This window comes from Rhinoderma darwinii, chromosome 3 (assembly GCF_050947455.1).
Source record: "Rhinoderma darwinii isolate aRhiDar2 chromosome 3, aRhiDar2.hap1, whole genome shotgun sequence".
Taxonomy (NCBI): domain Eukaryota; kingdom Metazoa; phylum Chordata; class Amphibia; order Anura; family Rhinodermatidae; genus Rhinoderma; species Rhinoderma darwinii.
Genome location: NC_134689.1, coordinates 342,306,441 through 342,325,471, shown reverse-complemented (window position 1 = coordinate 342,325,471; position 19,031 = coordinate 342,306,441). Strand labels below are relative to the sequence as shown.

Sequence of the window (19,031 nt, the reverse complement as noted above, 5' to 3'; positions counted from 1 at the left end):
GTACAAACCTATACGTCAGGGGTTGCACGAAATTGAGCTGTATTTGTTCTGGTGTTGTATATATGAACTGATCTTGGTTCTGATGCTGTATGTAAGTACTGAGCTTGGTTCTGGTGCTGTATATACACTACCGTTCAAAAGTTTAGGGTCACTTAGAAATTTCCTTATTTTTGCAAGAAAAGCACAGTTTTTTTCAAAGAAGATAACATTAAATTAATCAGAAATACACTCTATACATTGTTAATGTGCTAAATGACTATTCTAGCTGCAAACGTCTGGTTTTTAATGCAATATCTACATAGGTGTATAGAGGCCCATTTCCAGCAACCATCACTCCAGTGTTCTAATGGTACATTGTGTTTGCTAACTGTGTTAGAAGGCTAATGGATGATTAGAAAACACTTGAAAACCCTTGTGCAATTATGTTAGCACCGCTGTAAACAGTTTTGCTGTTTAGAGGAGCTATAAAACTGACCTTCCTTTGAGCTACTTGAGAATCTGGAGCATTACATTTGTGGGTTCGATTAAACTCTCAAAATGGCTAGAAAAAGAGAGCTTTCATGTGAAACTCGACAGTCTATTCTTGTTCTTAGAAATTAAGGCTATTCCATGCGAGAAATTGCTAAGAAACTGAAGATTTCCTACAACGGTGTGTACTACTCCCTTCAGAGGACAGCACAAACAGGCTCTAACCAGAGTAGAAAGAGAAGTGGGAGGCCCCGCTGCACAACTGAGCAACAAGACAAGTACATTAGAGTCTCTAGTTTGAGAAATAGACGCCTCACAGGTCCTCAACTGGCAGCTTCATTAAATAGTACCCGCAAAACGGCAGTGTCAACGTCTACAGTGAATAGGCGACTCCGGGATGCTGCCCTTCAGGGCAGAGTGGCAAAGAAAAAGCCATATCTGAGACTGGCTAATAAAAGGAAAAGATTAATATGGGCAAAAGCACACAGACATTGGACAGAGGAAGATTGGAAAAAAGTGTTATGGACAGACGAATCGAAGTTTGAGGTGTTTGGATCACACAGAAGAACATTTGTGAGACGCAGAACAACTGAAAAGATGCTGGAAGAGTGCCTGACGCCATCTGTCAAGCATGGTGGAGGTAATGTGATTGTCTGGGGTTGCTTTGGTGCTGGTAAAGTGGGAGATTTGTACAAGGTAAAAGGGATTTTGAATAAGGAAGGCGATCACTCCATTTTGCAACGCCATGCCATACCCTGTGGACAGCGCTTGATTGGAGCCAATTTCATCCTACAACAAGACAATGACCCAAAGCACACCTCCAAATTATGCAAGAACTATTTAGGGAAGAAGCAGGCAGCTGGTATTCTATCTGTAATGGAGTAGCCAACGCAGTCACCAGATCTCAACACCATAGAGCTGTTGTGGGAGCAGCTTGACCGTATGGTACGCAAGAAGTGCCCATCAAGCCAATCCAACTTGTGGGAGGGGCTTCTGGAAGCATGGGGTGAAATTTCTCCAGATTACCTCAGCAAATTAACAGCTAGAATGCCAAAGGTCTGCAATGCTGTAATTGCTGCAAATCGAGCATTCTTTGACAAAAGCAAAGTTTGAAGGAGAAAATTATTATTTGAAATAAAAATCATTATTTCTAACCTTGTCAATGTCTTGACTATATTTTCTAGTCATTTTGAAAACACAAAATTGTCTGGGTGACCCTAAACTTTTGAACGGTAGTGTATGTATGAGATTGGTTTTGGTGCTGTGTATAGATGTAATGAGTTTGTTCTGGTGCTGTATATATGTACTGAGCTTGGTTCTGGGGATGTATTTATGTACTGAGGTTTGTTCTGGTGCTGTATATAAGTACTGAGCTTGGTTCTAGTACTGTATTTATTTACTGAGGTTGGTTCTGGTGCTGTATTTATGTACTTAGGTTGGTTCTGGTGCTGTATATATGTATGGGCTTGGTTCTAGTGCTGTATTTATGTACTGAGCTTTGTTCTAGTGCTGTATATATGTACTGAGCTTTGTTCTGGTGCTGTATATATGTCACAGCTTGGTTCTAGTGCTGTATTTATGTACTGAGCTTGGTTCTGGTGCTGTCTATATGTACTTAGCTTGGTTCTAGTGCTGTATGTATGCACTGATCTTGGTTGTGGTACTGTATTTATGTACTGAGCTTGGTTCTGGATCTGTAGTTATATAGGATATATTTATAATAACAAAATTGCAGGGCAGATGGAATTGTTCTCAATTCATTGTATATTTAATGAGAATCCCTTGAACCACCACCATGCTGTAATACATGACCTGACAATATTTCCAAACATTCCCTTGTATGTTTTTTTCAGATGCAGGAAAATTCTTAAAATCCACTTTTAAAACGACGCACACTATATGCTAATTACGCATTAGAGGGTCATGGGGCGGTTCCGCTATCCTGAAGAGTCAGATAGTCCAGACTCCAAACCCACCTTTCCATGTTTGAGTGACGTCTCCATGGCTGATACAACTTTCTTGGATGCGCCATTGCCTTGTGGCACTATACATAAGGGGGGGGGGCTGTGTGGCACTATACACAAAGGGGTGCTGTGTGGCACTATACACAAGGGGGAGCTGTGTCGCACTATATACATGGGGGAGCTGTGTGGCACTATATACAAGGGGGAACTGTATGACACTATTTACAAGGGGGAGGGCTGTGGCTCTATCTACAGGGGGCTGAGTGTGGTGCAATCTACAGGGGTCTGTGTGTGGCACTTTCTACTAAGGGGGGGCTGTGCTGCACTTTCTACTAAGGGGGGGCTGTGTGGCACTATATACAAGGGAGGGGGGCTGTGTGGCACTATATACAGTGCGAGCTGTATAGCGCTATATACAGTGGGAGCTTTATGGCAATATCTACAGGGGGGCTGTATGCCACTATCTACAAGGGGGAGGTGGGGCGCTATCTACAAATGGGGTGTGACACTGTCTATAGGTGGGGCTATATAGCACTGTCTACAGGGGGGCTGTATAGCACATTCTACAGGGGGCACTATTTATAAGGGGGGCTGCTTGTGGCACCCGGGGGGGCCCCGGTCAAGAGTTTGCTATGGGGCCCAGTGAGCGTGAGCGGCTCGGCGCAGGCAGGCGCTATGTAGTGACGTCATCACGCCTGTCTGCGCCGAGTCACTCACAGCACAGACCGGAGGAGAAGGATCCTCCACCCGTCGTGGGAATGGGGAAAGGTAAGTAATTATGTTATTATTTTTCCATTAGGCACTATGGGGCATTATACTGGGTAGGGAAGGGGGGCTGATATGGTGGCAGCTATAGGAGCATTTTACTGTATGGGCGGCATTATACTGTGGGGCATTATACTGTGGGGGCAGCTATGGGGGGCATTATACTGTGGGGACAGCTTTGGGGGCATTATACTGTATGCTGAGCATTATACTGTGGGGACAGCTATGGATCGCATTATACTGTTGGGGCAGATCTGGGGGGTATTATATTGTGGGGCAGCTATGGGGGGCATTATACTGTGTGGGGGCAGCTTTGGGGGCATTATACTGTTGGGGCATTATACTGTGGGCAGCTATGGGGACAGCTGTGAGGGGGCATTATACTGTGTGGGGCATTATACTGTGGGGGCAGCTATGAGGGGGCATTGTACTGCGTGGGACATACTCTGGGGCAGCTATGGGGAGCATTATACTGCATGGGGCATTATACTATGGGGGCTGCATTGGGGGGGCAATATACAGTTGGGCAGCTATGGGAGGCATTATACTGTGTGGGGGCAGCTATTGAGCGTATTATACTGTGTGGGGCAGCTATGGGGAGCATTAAACTGTTGGGGCAGCTCTGGGGAGTATTATATTGCGGGGGCAGCTATGGGGGCATTATATTGTGGGGGCAGCTATGGGGGCATTATACTTTGGGTTAGCTATATTGGCAGCTATGAGAGGGCATTATACTGTGTGGGGCATTATACTGTGGGGTCAGCTATGGGGGGCATTATACTGTGGGGGCTGCTATAGGGGCAATATACTGTGGTGGCAGCTATGGGAGGTATTATACTGTGTGGGGGCAGCTATGTGAGGCATTATACTGTGTGGGGGCAGCTTTGGAGAGTATTATACTGTGTGGGGGCAGCTATGGGGGCATTATACTGTGCGGGGCAGCTATGAGGGTATTATGCTGCATGGGGGTAGCTATGGGGCATTATGCTGTATGGGGGAATTTGGGCATTGTACTGCATAGGGGCATCTGTGTGGGCATTATACTGTATGGGGCATCTGTGTGGGCATTATACTGTATGGGGCATCTGCGTGGGCATTATACTGTATGGGGGCATTATACTGTATAGTGCCAGCTATGGGGGCATAATACTGTGTGGGGGGCACTATGGGAGCATGATTCTGTGAGCTGAACCGGGTGTGTATGGGTGGGGATTGGGTGGGATTAGAGGCGTGGCTTAAAAGAAAACATTTTTGCAGCTGCACGCTGCATGCTACATCGATTGTACCTCTTTGTGATACTTTAAAGTATAGCACTGTCTACAGGAAGGGCTGTATAGCACTGTATGGGGAGGCTGTATAGCCCTGTCTACAGGGGGTGCTGTATAGCACTGTCTACAGGGCGTCTGTATAGGACTGTTTACAGGAGGGAGCTGTATGGCACTATTTAAAGGGGGCACTATCTACAAGCAGGGCCGCCATCAGGGGGGTACTGGGGGTACTGCAGTGAGGGGCCCGGGCATAAATTTTAAAAAAAGGGGCCCGCACTCTGCCGCTGGAATGAATATACTCACGGCAGTGTGGCTCTTACGATTTTATTTCGGTGAAAGGAACAGGTCCCATCACGAAGAAGGGGCCCGTTCATTACATCAGAATAAAACCGTAAGGGCCCGCTGGAGAGATGTGCCCGCCCCTCCTCCTCCACAACAGCGTGACAGCGTGTGGGGAGGAGACAAGGGGAGGAGACATCACAGCAGCGGGAGTTATGAGCTCAGCCTCGGAGGATACGTCCAGCAGCAGCAGCAGTCGTCGTCTTCTTCTTCTGACACAGTGAGTACTAAGTTATGATGTGCCCGGCTGCTGCTGCCCGGAGCCTGCTGAAAAAATCTCCTCCTGCCCCCATAGAAAGTAAATATCTTCCCCACCTCTGTATTATGTTAACACCGCAGCATAGGATTGTATCAGCTCTATGGCTCTTATCTCCCGTCCTGTGTAACATGTGGCAATAAACCTGTCTTCTCCCTCTGTTTACACAGGACAGGAGAAAAGAGCCGTCCTGGAGCTGATAGTGATACAATCCTATGCTGCAGTGTAAACTAATACAGACGTGGGGAAGATTTTTGCTTTCTATGGGGAGGGGGTAGAGTTAGATAATAATGAGGGCAGGAAGATGATAATGGGGGCAGGGAGATGATAATGGGGTAGAGTTAGATGATAATGGGGGCAGGGAGATGATAATGGGGGCAGGGAGATGATAATGGGGCAGGGAGATGATAATGGGGCAGGGAGATGATAATGGGGCAGGGAGATGATAATGGGGGCAGGGAGATGATAATGGGGGCAGGGAGATGATAATGGGGGCAGGAAGATGATAATGGGGGCAGGAAGATGATAATGGGGGCAGGGAGATGATAATGGGGGCAGGGAGATGATAATGGGAGCAGAGAGATGATAATGGGGGCAGGGAGATGATAATGGGGCAGGGAGATGGCATTGGGTAGGGAGGGAAATGATGCTAGAGTGGGAAGGAGATAATAATGGAGGGAGGATGGCACTTGAGTAGGGATGCACGATGCATCAAAACTTTGATACGGTTTCGATACTGTGCACCCCCAAACGGTTCGATACCGTTATTTCATGTATTTTGATACTAAGCTGTCCGGCCGCACAGCTCAATATTGTAATACATGAATGTATGAGAGCGGAGCTGCGGCTGTGTAATACAGTTACGGCCCCGCTCCGGAGTCCTGACATGTGCGCGCCGCCAGGATTATGTGATGCAGCCAGCACTGCACTAATGAGCGGCGGCACTGAAAACAGAACATGGCGGGCGCACTACAAAACACCCCCACATGTTCTGTCTTCAGTGCCTGAACTGCCGCTTATTAGTGCAGCGCCGCCCGCATCACCTCGTGCTGACCGGGTGCGGGGCGGGGCAATGGCTGTATTACACAGCCGCAGTCCCACTCTATAAAGGCAGAGATCAAAGAAACCTCTCATCTCCTCCGCTATTCCCCTGAATGCTGCGATCACAGCTGACTGCAGCATTCAGGGGAAAATGAGAAGGGGGGATGCCCCTTGGATCACGTCACAGGGAATTCCTGTGACGCGATTGAGGGACATACCATATATGGGCAGACAGCCCAGGGTCCATTGAAGGACCCCAGGGCTGTATTACCATATTTCCTGTTAGGGCATACTCAGTTTTGTCCTAACAACTGCCTGTGTACTATCCGTATATAGATATATACCAGTACATTAAAGTTTAAAAATAAAGTAAAAACATAAAGTAATGTTAAATGAAAAAAAAAATACACACACCTTTTTTATAAAACACATTAAAATAAGTCTCAATACATAAAATATACACATTCTGTATTGGCGCAGCCGTAATAACCTGCACAACAATTTTTTTGCGTCATTTATGATGTGTACGCTGTAAAAAATAAAATAAAAACTTCTTTCACTTAATATTGTGGGGCACGAGGTGCGATGATGAATTTAACCTCCATATGCCTCACGTTAATAGTAATTAACCCCATCATGTACCTTACACATTAACCCATTATAATTGAGGAACATGATGGGGTTAATTACTATTAATGTGAGGCACATGGAGGTTAAATTTACCATCACACCTCGCGCCTCACATCAGAAATGGAAGAACGGTTTTGTTTTTTTATTACTGTCGAAATCGCAATACTACACAAAGTATCGGTACCGAAGTCCAAATTCTGGTATCGTGACATCCCTCCACTGGAGGAGGCATTATACAATGGGGGGGGGGGGGTAATAATTGGGTGAAAAGTGATGATATCTGAAGGGAGGGGAGAAATTATACATGGGGAGGGGTAGAGGAAGGAGAGAGTATACCTGGGTAGGGGGAGAAAGCTTATACCGGAGGCATAGTTAGCAACAGTCCTGAATTTGCAGGGACTGTCCTGAATCTACAGAGGCAGTCCCGGCAAATTACTGTCCCAGACGTGTCTCAGCCACTGCCATATTTAGGATGCAGATACAATTGAATACTATGGCAGAGCAGGAAAGTATCAGCTTCCTGCTCTTCCATTCACGCATCCAGGAGCGGAATCCCCGGCCAGAGAGTTGCCGACACTCTGGCCGGGGATTCCTCTCCTAGAGGTAGCCCCTGAGGTCACTGTCCATATATGGACAGTGAGGTCAGGGTCTCCTCCTGGACTGGAATCCCCTGTAGAGAGTGCCACACACACCCCTGTAGTTAGCGCCGAACATACTCCCTGTAGATAGCGCCACACACACACTCCCCTGTATATAGTGCCACACACTGCCCCCTGTAGATAGCACCACACAATCCCATGTAGATAGCGCCACACAGCCCTGTAGATAGTGCCACACCCACCCTGTAGATCGCGCCACACCCCCCCTGTAGATAGCGCCACACCCACCCCTGTAGATAGCGCCTCACACAGCCCCCTGTAGATAGCGCTACACACAGCCCCCTGTAGATAGCGCCACACACAGCCCCCTGTAGATAGCGCCACACACAGCCCTGTACATAGGGCCACACACACCCGCCTGTACATAGCGCCACACACACCCCAGTACATAGTGCCACACACCCCAGTACTTAGTGCCACACACCCCCTGTAGATAGCGCCACACACCCCCCAGTAGATAGCGCCACACACCCCCCTGTAGATAGTGCCACACTCCCCCCCCTGTAGATAGTGCCACACCCCCCCTGTAGATAGTGCCACACACCCACCTGTAGATAGTGCCACACATAACCCCCTGTAAATAGCTCCACACACTGCCCGCTGTAAATAGCGCTCCACACCCCCTGTAGATAGCGCCACACCCACCCCTGTAGATAGCGCCTCACACAGCCCCCTGTAGATAGCGCTACACACAGCCCCCTGTAGATAGCGCCACACACAGCCCCCTGTAGATAGCGCCACACACAGCCCTGTACATAGGGCCACACACACCCGCCTGTACATAGCGCCACACACACCCCAGTACATAGTGCCACACACCCCAGTACATAGTGCCACACACCCCCTGTAGATAGCGCCACACACCCCCCAGTAGATAGCGCCACACACCCCCCTGTAGATAGTGCCACACTCCCCCCCTGTAGATAGTGCCACACCCCCCCCCTGTAGATAGTGCCACACACCCCCCTGTAGATAGTGCCACTCATAACCCCCTGTAAATAGCGCTCCACACCCCCTGTAGATAGCGCCACACACACCCCCCTGTAGATAGGGCCAAACACACCCCCCTGTAGATCGTGCCACCCCCCCCCCCCCCGTAGATAGTGCCACACACCTCCCCTGTATATAGCGCCACACACAGCCCCCTGTAGATAGCTCCACACACTGCCCCCTGTAGATAGCGCCACACACACTCCCCTGTAGATAAAAGTCTAAATGCTAAACTCTGGCCACAGGTAGGGGTCTGGTGGAAAGGTATCTGAAATACCTAACAGGTCTGGTCTAGGATCTGAATTTTTTTCTGGTATGGTGTCTGAATTAATTTTGTTGTGTGGTTTTTACACAGATAACGTGTGTGCAGCGTGTGAAGAGAATGCAAAAGCATTATCCAGGCATGCCCGTGGTGGTGGGAGATCTTAGGGACTACATTTTGGTGAGTGACTCTGCTGTGTATAGGGCTTCAGTGCAATGATTTTTGTTTATATTGCCCTCCTACACCCTGACAGATTCTATATACACACACACTCACACTCACGTTCCCTTTTTGCCCCCCACAGAGCCGCTGTCTCTTGTCTCTTCCCTGTCACTCCACAGAGCCCCTGTGAGGTTGCGTCTCCCCCCTGGCTACCACTGCTACCTTCAGTTCTCCCAGCCCTGGCACTTAGTCTCTCCCCTTTGCCCTCCGACACCCACCTCCTGTCTCTGCCCTGCTCCTCCAAAGAGTTTTCTTTTTAATGTGCCCTACCTCCCGCCCCTTTACATTTCACCCCCCCTCCTAATAACCAGAGGGGCGGGGGCCCAGACTCATTGGCAGTATGGGGCCCAGAAATTCCTGATGGCAGCCCTGTCTACAAGGGCGGGCTGTATGTGGCACCCAGGGGAGGGGGCCCCAGTCAAAAGTTTGCAATGGGACCCAGTGTTTCCTAGTTACGCCCCTGGTTCAAGCAGTAGCTGCTTGTACATAGATTACAGCGGGGTCGGTCACATGACGAAGAGTCATCTCATCATGAAGATAGACTGTGCAACTAGACTTCCGGTCCCCGACATCGCTATAAAAATCTGTTAAAATCTCATAATCAGTGTGACAGGGGACCGAAATGTATATGAGCGATTGTACCCACATACTGCAATGAGTACACTGCTAATAGTTTTGGTCCCCACATAACCCCATTTAACATCACATTATAATTGTCTCGCAGATAGAAGTGTCTTTTCTCCAATCTGTATAAAGTGCCTATAAAACACCTCAAACTGCTGAACATTTATACCTGCTCTACGTGTGAGCTGGATCAACCCTGACATAAAGAATACTCACAAGTTTTATAATGTATTATGTAAATTAACAGTTTAAGGCTTAATTCACACGAATGTGTCCGTTTTGCGCGCGTAAAAAACGCAGCATTTCGTGCGCGTTGCAGTTCAGTGTGTCTTCAGTGTTTGGTGCGTGTCTGCGTTATTTTCGCGCGTATGCCATCCTTATGGCACGCGGTTTTGACGTTTACAAAATGAAATAAAGGAGGTGGTTTTCTTTTTCCAATCATTTCTTGAGCAACTGTTGCGCGAATCACGCACAGCACACGGATGTGCGTCCGTGTGCTGTCCGTGATTTTCACGCACCCATTGACTTCAATGGGTGCGTGAGGCGCTAAAAACGCTTAAGTATAGGACATGCAGTGAGTTTCACACCGTGGACAAATGCTGCGTGAAAAACACGGAATGTCTGAATGGCCCCATTGACTTGCATAGGTCCATGCGACGTGCGTGATTTTCACGGGCGTATCACGGACGTGAAATACACTCGTGTAAATAAGGCCTTATTGGCATCGATAATCAGGAATTAATGAAAATAACAACAAGAACTTTGTGCTACCTCACTAGTACCATAAAGTGCCATATTACAGAACAGAAGGCTAACCCTTTGTTGCCTTATAGTGTGCCATATAGTTTTTCGGACCATTGCTTCTAGGGGAGAATACCTCCGTAATACAATGTCTGAAGAAACATGGCATGTATGAAATCGGAGGCATACAAAGAGACAATAGGCATCTATACACTTTTTAGGTGCTGTATTACGGCTTCATAGAACTCAGAGGCTGTACAGAGATCTAAGGCTGGATTCACACACAGCGTTTTTCATGTCATTTTTAAAGGATTTTTTTTGCTGCGTTTTTAATGTGTTTTTTGGTGTGGCCAGATGTTACATTAAAGTCTATGGTAAAATATGAAATGCACTACACACAACTGCGCTTTGGTCTGTGGCGTTTTTGAGGCTATTTTGTGGTCAGTGGCGTTTTTTTTCCAAACGCAGCATGCTCTGGTTATGGCGTTTTTTCAGGCGTTTTTCCCATAGGCTTCATTATAGAACTTCAAAAACACCAGAAAAAAAAGCATGTACAAAAGGACACCACATAAAAAAAACGGCACTAAAAACGCATTTAAAAAATGCCTTAAAAAATGCATGTTACATTTTAATAGCGCTAATGTTTGAAAACTTTTTTTATGAAGAGTTTTCGTTTAGGCTGGATTCACACACAGCGTTTTGCTGCATTTTTGTGCGTTTTTCGTGGCGTTTTTTTGTGCAGCCAGATGTTACATTAAAATCTATATTGAAATACCAAATGCACGACACACAGCTGCATTTTGGTTTGTGGCGTTTTTTAGGTAATTTTGTGGTCATATGCTTTGTTTTCCCAAACGCAGCATGTTCTGTGTATAATGTTTTATCAGGTGTTTTTCCCATACGCTTCTTTATAGGACTTTAAAACGCCATAATGGTGTTACTTTGATGCAGTTTAAATTGCCAAAAAAATTCTATGTGTGAAGGAGGCCTTAGACTGGGTTCACACTGTTGCAGTTTTAAAAAGCACTTTTATGTTTCGCTACCCATGCCCCTCAAGGGAGTGAACCAAAAAAAAAAGATAATGCAGGTTTTAAAATGCAAAAACACACAATATGAACCCAGCCGTAAAGCTGTATGCTGGATTAACACGAGCATGTTCGGTCCGTAAAGGACGGAACGTATTTCGGCCGCAAGTCCCGGACCGAACACACTGCAGGGAGCCGGGCTCCTAGCATCATAGTTATGTACGACGCTAGGACTCCCTGCCTCGCTGCGGGACAACTGTCCCGTACTGTAATCATGTTTTCAGTACGGGAAAGTAGTTCCACAGCGAGGCAGGGACTCCTAGCGTCGTACATAACTATGATGCTAGGAGCCCGGCTCCCTGCAGTGTGGTCGGTTCGGGACTTGCGGCCGAAATACGTTCCGTCCTTTACGGACCGAACATGCTCGTGTGAACCCATATATTTTGTATTCAATACAATGAAACCTATTAATCCACTAAAAATAGTAACGCCATTGAGACGAAGGCAGAAAGTACATCTCACCTGAGGTGCCTTCATTTTCAGTGACCTTGCTGGTTCGTACATAACTCACATAAATCCACAAAATATGCTGTACGCAGGAGAATTTATGGTTTGGAATACATTTCTCAAATACCTAGGGAAGATTTATTAAACGGAAATTCAAAATTTTCAGTTTTGTTTCGACTTTCCTTTTTTAACAGCAGAATGAGGAAAACACCCAACATTATTTCATCTTGTTGTTATTGTTTCTGACAGCAGATTGAAAAAAGGCCATTAAAATGTCTGTATATTTGACGTGTAGTAATAACCAACTGTTCCTGAGGTTTATAACAACTATTAATAAGCACAGTTGTAAACAGGACGTTGATAAAACATTTCCATACTGTATGTTAAGAGACCATTATAATGATTCTTTGTATATTGGAAACACAGCAGAAGCCTGTAAATCTCTTCTTCGGGATTAAAACGCAAAGTGATGTTTGAACGGTTATTTTATCATTGGGGATTTTCTAGCTCTTGTGTGTTAAGACATTCTGACCACTAGAGGCACTGTTCCATGAACGTCTATAAATGACAATAGTCTAGGGCTTACATGCATATATTTTTTTTTTATTTACCTATTGCTTACAAAGCATAACTCCCAATGGGGCTCACAGCCTAATTTACCTAACGAACCTATTCTCTCTTACAGACCTTTATTAGTAGATTATAGCAGAGTCAGCTTGTTTTATTCTGCTCATTCTGCGCCTGTTGCTCACTAGTTGTAAATAGTATTCCACTAATAAATCTCATTGTTTAGTTCAAGAGGTCCATGAATGAAGAAGTATTGGGTGGATGGTGTATAGTATATGACCAACCTAAACCTGGATTGAAGCAGAGAGTTTTTCAGATTTTTTTTTATTGGCATTTTTCACTTCTTTTTTTTTAGGTCAAAAACACTGTGGCCAGATGTAACACTGCATACAAAGCATTCTGTTTTGTGTCCTCCTTATGGCATATTTAGACTCTGTTGTTTTTTTTGTTTTTTTTTCAAAACACAGCTCTAGGTACAGTGTATCTGCTGGTGTTTTTCTCATAAGTTTCTCTATAGGACTTCAAAAACACATTTCCGCAGAAAATGTTTCTGCTGCCTGTGGATGGAGATTTGACATTTTCTGCATTTCATTTTTACCTTTTATATACTATATTCAGGGCCGGCCTTAGGGATGTGCGACCTGTGCCATTGCACAGGGCGCATCACTCCATAAGGTGGAAGGGAGGAGCTGTGCTGGGCTCTGCAGCTGCCTTTCAGCCTGGGCGCTTCTTCTCTTAGCGAAGTCGCTACCGCTGTAGCAGCCATAGCAGCTGCTAGCGGCGACACCGGGCATGAGGGTGCCCGTGCCGCCCGCCGGGGGCCGCAACGCCACATTCAATAGTATCTGCGTCCTTAGGATGCAGATACTATTGAACACTATGGCAGAGCAGGGAGGTAGCTCCCTGCTCTGCCATCTACTAGGCTACATGATGACGTCACTGGATCACGCTGGCCTATGCAAGGATCCTGTCGTCGGCAATGTGGAGCAGCTCAGTTCATCGTGGGAACGGGACCAAGGTGAGTAGAATTTTTTTGTTTCGGGGCACTGTCTAAAAGGGGGAGGTGGGGGGCTGTATGGCACTGTCTACAAGGGGGAGATGGGGGCTGTATGGCACTGTCTACAAGAAGGAGGTGGGGGGCTGTATGGCACTGTCTATAAGGAGGAGGTGGGGTATTATGACACTGTCTACAAGGGGGAGGTGGGGGGATTATGGCACTGTCTACAGGGAGGCTGTATGGCACAATCTACAGGGGGCACTATCTACAAGGGGGGCTGTGTGTGGCAGCCAGGGGAGGGGGCATTATACTGTGTGGGGCCACTAAGATGACATTATATGTGTAGGGGCACTACAGGGTGCAATATACTGTGTGTGGCACTTAGGGGGCATAATACTATGTGGGCACAATTAGAGGACAAAATACAGTGTCCTTGAAGGGGTTATAAAATATTGTATTATTAAGTATTATTATACTGTATGGGGCAGTTAAGGGGCATTATACTGTGTGGGGGCACTAAAGGGGCATTCTACAGTGTGGGGGCACTAAAGGGGCATTATACTGTAGGGGGTTTTTATTCTTTTTATGATGGGGATGGGGCACCAAAAGATAATTTCGCACGGGCACCATCTATCCGAAGGCTGGCCTTGACTATATTCAGGACGTGCTAAGTATATTGAGAATAAAAACAATAAATCACCACAGTCATCATCACATTTTGAGAGTTAATATAACCCCCTATTATAACACCCTACAAGATGTTCCAGGATGTTATGTTTCAAAGTGGCCTCCAGCACAAATCTTTTCTGCATATCAAATGTTTTAGTAGAAGCTTATGTGTTATACTGACTCATTTTAGGTCATTCCTGTCAGAAGTCAAACTTGTCTTCTGACATACATACACATCACAATGACATTTATATGTGAGCAATATTAACAAACCAGAAGACATTAAGACCAATACGGCATCTGTTCCACCCATTTACCAATAGTTATTGAGCTTTTGAGGAAACCTGAAGATAGTGGGTAAATATACACGCAAGTTTGGGTGGCAGCTATAAATAAAAAGGACAAACCGAAATGATAGAGGAGATAAATGTTACATAAGAAAAATTATTATGTTCAGATAACCCCAAAAAGAGACAAATGTTATTAGGCCATCTTTACCTTACAGTGAGTTGCGGGTCGTAGCAGCAATATAGCTAGACGCAAGAGCACAGAAGAAAATTATAGATGCCTGTGATGCAGCGGTGAGTTACAACTTTCCCAATTAAATTTATAGAGATGTAGTCAAATATGAGTGAAAAATGTTATTCTCATGGTTCAGGCCATAAAATATATGGGGGTATCTCCCTGTTAGTAAAAACGAGTAACAGAAAGAGATTACAGATATCTAAAATCATCTCCCATGGAACGTGCACAAAATCAGGCGATGTTCTCACAACAGATTTTCACTTGGATTTCAGCACGTGGAATATACGTTAAATAGTCCGCATGCCAATTATTGAAATGAGAAATCCACATTGTTGTTCAAAAGGAGCAGATTTTTTTGCCACAAATTTTAAAACAGTGACACAGAAAAAAAAAAGAAATTAAATGTCACTTCTTGATGGGTTTTCATGCACTTAATGGGGTCTAATCCGTGTCCGGATCCACAGCAGATGAAACTGCAAATCGGCGGCAGAAATCTGAGGGTCAGTCTTGTATTTCTGCAGTGGATTCTCTGGCATATACGTAATGGATTTTTCCAATGCTAAAAAAACATTGTGTGCACATACCCTTATGGTTCTGTAGGCACTTTTTGTGAAACCATTTTGTGTCTCTGTATGAAGCATTGCTTCTAAGGTGAAAATAAACTCTGTAATACGACTTGTGTTGGAACATGATTTGTTTTTTCTCACGGATTCCGTATTCTGTGTGCCTTTCTATATATGGACCCATAAAAGGCTATGGGCATCATAATAGGATCAGTATACCAGAGATCCATAATATAGCCATGTTCATGAGCCCAAAAATATGTGATAGACAGTAAGTGTTCAATATGTGGGCTACAAGTCCATTCATGACCAGCGCTGTTTAACATTTTATGCAGGTGCATGTATGGAGATGATTGTCCCCTTCTTCTGGGGTCAGCAGGAAATCAGTAGTACTTCTTGCTGATTGGTGAACATCCAAGCTCATAAGGAACTAACAGTTCAAAGAAGAGTATATTTTTTCAGTAAGTGTTTATTCACACTACATTGGAAGCGTACGTTAGGCGTATGCACTGGAAAAGCTCCTGAATCATACACTGAGCGTATACATAGGGCCTTATTCAGCCGACATCCATTGGGCTGGTATACATTGGTACCCCTTTTTATTTTAACTGTTTGGAATAGCATAGTCGACAACGCTATTCCATACAGAAGCATCCAGTAAAAAGCCGTAAACTGCAGGGTATATGTTTTTATTAACTTGGGAGCCTATGAGTGATGTATGCATCTATATGTCTATACAGTGACACATGTTGGAGGCTTATACAGAGTTCTCAGAGTTATACGTCAGGAAATAGCTCCAGCGTACTGTCACGTTGGGTACGTGGACCCACTGGGCCGTACCGCCTTGACGGTATGGCAGCTGGCCAACAGGACACAGGTCACAGTCTATAGTTCGTATAGGGTACCTGTGGCAGCTCGGACATTAGTGAGACAGGCTCGTCTGGGACTAGGCAGCAGGCAGACGTCAGGCGTGGTGTAGCAGGACAGGTGTGGTATACAGCACAGCACGACTTCAGCTTAGCACGGCACTTAACCAGGATATCACGAGATACAGGATAAAGGAACAGGGAACACTGGGAACTGGGAAACACTAGGAGACCATTTGCTTAGACAAGCTTTGGGTACGACAACAACGCTCAGGCATTGCAGGAAGGGGCTGGGCCCTTCTTATAGTCCAGGGTGCTCATGGGCTATTTTAGTCCTACGAGACCCAGCCGGGAGAAGCGGAAGTGAGCGCTGGCGTCTCCTGAGGAGGAGATGGGGACCAGCGCTCACAGTTCCAGGGCTGCGGGCATCAGTTGGTGAGTGAACCAGCGGCCCGCGGCCATGGGCATGACACGTACACTGAGAAAGCAGTGTGAATAGACCTTTTATATGCTAGATTTTGTTGTCTTTTGTTCCAAAACTGGAGCTTCATTTCAAGATGTGACTTAACCCAATATGATTCCCTTATTTGTTTGATTATTTATTCTTGAGTTACATATAAAGCAGTTTTATGTTTTTAAGTCTTTTAAGTGTGACTTCTACTTCTTGTGACAGTGGACAAAAACCATAGCTAGCAATCACATATACACAAAATCGCTATTGCTACCCCATCAAGACTCCCACTTTAATACCTATAGTGAGATCATTAGATTGACACCTCGAGTCAATGTGAAATGTTCAATATAAAAAATGGTAGGAAAAGTTTTACGAACTCATCCCCCAACTCCCTTTGGGCCATATACTTCTCTTATCTAGAACATAGCACTATCAGGAGCCATGCTACTCTGGCAGAGTCATCCGAACCCAGGCCAGTAACGCCACACAAGGACCTAGGCCTGGGCCATCATTACTGACAGTAATCGGGAAGTCTGGAGCAGAGCCAGGAATCTGTGTACGGGAAGGAAAAGATGCAGGTCACTGACAGAATGGAAACATCATATGTAAAGCAACATTCCACAAGGTGATGTAACTAAAAAGCAAAATCACATTAATGAAACATTTACAAACAAAACATTTAAAGAAGAATGAACAAAAAAGTTCTGAAAATCAATACAAATTGCTAAGTGTAGTACGGAAGTTAAAAACGTTATATTTTTTATATGGCTTTACTTCAACAACATTTTTATCTTTTCTGCATGAAGCAGCGACATAGTTCCAACATTCATTTAAAAATAGGGCATTTGAGTAGGTCTTGAAGGGGTTTTCTGGCTGTGTACATAAAAGGTAATCATTGCATAATGAAAAGTTATAAGGGTTCCTTACATTATTTTAGCTTTCAATTCGTCACCATTTTCAAGATCTCTGCTTGTGGTCAGTAAATAAAAACAGTCATGTGTGCATCGAGAGGTATAAACCCTGCCCTGATTATGTCCAACTGACACGGGTGCTCAGCTTGTTACGTGTACCAGAGCTTTCTCTTGTAACATACCAAGTACCTGTGTCGGTTGGCATTATTACAATGAGTTTTCAGCCGTACAAAATATTTCCATTCACTGACAAAAAGGAGAAGTCTTGAAAAAGAGTATATTAGACGTTTTACGGCATTATTTTTTGTTGCAATGGTTGATTCCCTGTTCTAGGTGAATCTTGACACGGTCATTTATTTATGGCTTGAAACAAAATTAAAATTGTTAATAGCCAACCATACGATTACCAAGACATTAAGATGGTGCCTCACATCACATGCTTAACTTGAAAAACTAAGGACTGCCCTGATTTGTCAACCTAGAATAGTAAAGATATTAGATGCAATGTAAAGTTGAAGGAAATCTTAAAAATGCTCCCCTGAAGCTTCAGACATTTGGTAGAATACTTGAAGTGGCACAAAAAGGGAGATTCTTCAGAAAAAAGCCATCACAACTACAGATGCAAACCTCAGTTTTTCTTTACACATGAACCTCTCTCAAAGGTTTCGGGGTCAGTGCATGCTAAAATTTCCCAGGTAGGTAGATAAAGCCATTGTGAGGTCCACCATTCTTCTCCGCTAGTTAGATGGTTCAGAGAAAAGAGCAGAGAACAATCAGGTTCTTACATTCTGTCCAGTGACCCCTCCGCTCCGGATAATTGGATTTCGCATTCTATGGATCTCAGTCCATTGGGGGCCTGTTCGCTTGGCACTAATGGTTACAATTTAGTTGATGTGTCAGTACACTACTTCAAACATCTGTGTAGGCGGAATACGACTCTCAGTAGATAGCGGTCTACATGCAGAGAAACATGAGCCCCAGTGAAGAATAAACAAGGTTGGGCTTGATTAAAGTTTGGAATGGGCAAGATAGGCAGTATAGATGGGCAGGGAGCTACAGTAGTATGGACGGCATGAATAACTGTTGCTTGGGAGATCCTACAACTGCAAAGGATTGTTACACGAGGCACACGATTCCTCAACTTTTTAGGGTGGGATAAAGTATGGTTCAGGCCATGCATCTGTTACAAACATATAGAAAGATTCCTTATCGATCCTGTGCCCTACAATGTCATCTTACCTGTTTTTTCTTTATATACAGGGGATGGAGACGTCCAAGTTTGAATCAGGTTAGCAGAGGAACTTTATATGTGTGCGTTGTAAACGCTGAACACTCTTGGTGCATGTTCTGTCGAGAGCGTTACTACAGTAAGACGACTAGAAAAGAAAATACTCAATATAAAAATATACGTTTTTGTTATATTTATAAAAATGCATTTAATTGTTGTGGTCTTAAAACTAATCAAGATCGTTGAAAACTTCCCAATGTAAATTTACCTTTTGTGTGTTTATTTAGTAAAAGTGTACTCAAGGGGAGAGGGTATTTTAGGGGGGTAACCAAAACTTTACAAGAATTAGACTAAGAATTTGGTTAGGTGTATAATGTTTAGACCTCATGCACACAGCAGAGCCCCTATGATTTTTTTAACGATGGAGCCATAGGCACTTTGTGTGCCAATGTATGGTGCCGCTGTACAGCACTGTATTATGGAGGTAATT

The 19,031-nt window shown here is 44.9% G+C and overlaps 1 long non-coding RNA gene across 1 annotated transcript; it reads left to right on the top strand.

Annotated features, from left to right (window-relative positions):
- The first annotated feature begins 4,955 nt into the window (after positions 1-4,955).
- Positions 4,956-18,790, top strand: LOC142748205 (uncharacterized). The gene is made up of 3 exons (XR_012882178.1): positions 4,956-5,024; positions 8,736-8,822; positions 18,574-18,790. It is a non-coding gene; the product is annotated as an uncharacterized LOC142748205 (long non-coding RNA).
- The last annotated feature ends 241 nt before the right edge of the window (positions 18,791-19,031 follow it).